The following is a 2437-nucleotide window of genomic DNA, read 5'->3' as shown; positions in this document are numbered from 1 at the left end:
AATTTATTTTAAAAATAATTTATGAATGTAAATTTTCTTGCAAAATTTTTTTTAAAAATCTCCTATCTATCAAATTCAAATTCTTACAATGAGTATCGCTAGACATGTTTTTATCATGAGGAATTAGAAGAAAAGGTTAAAAAATAGCTGAATTGCAAATTTAAAATTTTTAAGAGTTCACACGAATATACTAATAAAACAAGTATTGAGCAAGTACTAAATATGCAAACTGTTTCGTCTACTCTTTGGGAGAAACAAACCAATAAAATGATACACAATAAAGAAAAAAGCAATCTCAGATAAACCTCTCAGAAAATACTAGAACAGAAATGGTGTAGGGTACAACATATGTGTATTATTTTTTCAGCTTTAAGAAAGTTAAAAATATAAAAGTGACATAAAGACTGTTTCTCTTTTAATTCTTTAAAATAATCCATAAAAGAAACTATTCATTTTTTCAAATAAAAATTTTTTACATAATATTCTACAAAAAGTTAGATTTAAATTTTAAAAAAATATTACAAAATTATATTTAACAAATTATATTTAAAACAAATGGCATTATTATATTAATATTTTAAAAACGAGTTCACGTAAACACATATATATTAAAATAGCGTTCGGCAAGTATGCATCTTTTATAGTTAATCATAGTAGTAGGAACTGTGATTTAAATTTTGATGAAGGAATATGCGAGTCATATATTATGAGCGATATTTAAAAGAGTTTATACTATGAGCACTATGTACAAGAGAAAAACTGTTGTAAGTAGCTGAATGGTCTAAATATAATTTGATCATTACTACTATGCTTCTAAAATTTAAAACTAAATAATAAACAATCGAGAACTTATTCTAATCGAATAAAATGTAACAGAAAATGTATTCTGATAAAGACTTAGAGATCTTGCTAAAACGTTTTATGTAATGTGCAATAAAAACTTTACGTGAAAGTTAAAAGTTTTTATAACAAAACGATTTCGGGCTTTTATCTATCTATTTTTCTAACTGTTTGCAGTCCATTAGCAAAAAAATAAATATTCTGGTGGCGGAAAATGCTTTTATTCTTTTGAAATATCTTGTCTAGTCGAACATTAAAAATTCACATGAAGTTTTCTTTATGCAATTTCAAGAATACTTTCTTACTGTAAACGCTTAAAGATTATGATTCATTTGTTTGTTGGTAAATAAAGTTCAACATTCGACACATGCACAAGTGGGTTGCTTTCCATGTCAAATTTAAAATTGAGTATTATGATGATAAAAATTAGTTGTGCCATTGATAACAGTTGAGATTAAGAATTAATGGCATGATTTTATTCTTGAATATTTTATGCACTATGGATATTATTTGTTCTCAAGGTAGGTAAGACTGAGTGAGAATGTTTTGAATATTAAATATATAATTGTCTTTTTTTGATTATTACTGAAATTTGGAATATTCAACTTCGTTGTTCGATTAGTTTTAAAATACTTCATGTAGCTAACTCAATATTTTTCGACAGTATAAAATATCAAATGTATGAAAAAATGCATGCATTTAAATATAAGCCTGAATATTTTAATATTTCCCCCCGGTATAATTTTCTTTATTATTAAAAAAACCTATTTCGGTACTAAAATATGAAACTATTCTCAATTTTCCAAAAAACCGGTTTTCAGAAGCATTTTTGTTTATTTTAGGTTTTTTATTTTTCGTTATTGTACTTTTAAAAAACTAGGTGCATACTAGAGAGCACTAGATTCATTTAAAAGGTGAACATTTCTTTGTAACATGACAAAATATTTAAATCTCATGCAAATATACATCTCGACTTCGAAGAATTAACGAACTTCATGCCTTATAATTAATGAATATTATTGTGATACCCTAAAATTTGCTGATTTTTACTTCAATGTAATAAGATTCAGAAATAAACTTTAAAAAAGTAATTTTTTTTATAGTACTTTACATACATAACTTTTAAGCCACAAAAGCATTTATAAAAAAACAAACATTCAACTGCCACGTTTAAAATACGTATCTCATAATTATTATCAAACTACATCGAAATAAGAATGAAAAGGAAGTGCTTTTTTCGAGAAAAAATAAACTACTTAAAATAATTAAAATATCTAAAATAATTAATATTATTAATTACGTCAAATAATCGAAATGAATTTCTAGCGTACATAAAATAAGCAAATAGTACAAACATATGGTTGAATGTGATGCACAGGAAAAAGTAACGGAATTTCGCATTAAATTACATTGCTTTTATCATTTTTGACCCACGACCACACATCCCTAAGTGCTAACTTTAAACAGTGTATTTTAATTTATCATTAACATCACCAAATTAGGTCGCATAGATTGTCAGAAACATAAATCTATTTTCTGAACTTTTAAAAAAAATAATAAAAATTAATATTTTCTCAGAAGATCATAGTAGTCGAAT

The sequence above is a fragment of the Parasteatoda tepidariorum genome, chromosome 12 (assembly GCF_982258835.1).
Source record: "Parasteatoda tepidariorum strain Cologne lab strain chromosome 12, Ptep-v5.0, whole genome shotgun sequence".
In the NCBI taxonomy this organism is placed as follows: Eukaryota; Metazoa; Arthropoda; class Arachnida; order Araneae; family Theridiidae; genus Parasteatoda; species Parasteatoda tepidariorum.
The sequence above is the reverse complement of the archived record's forward strand: the minus strand, read 5'-3'. Positions refer to the sequence as shown.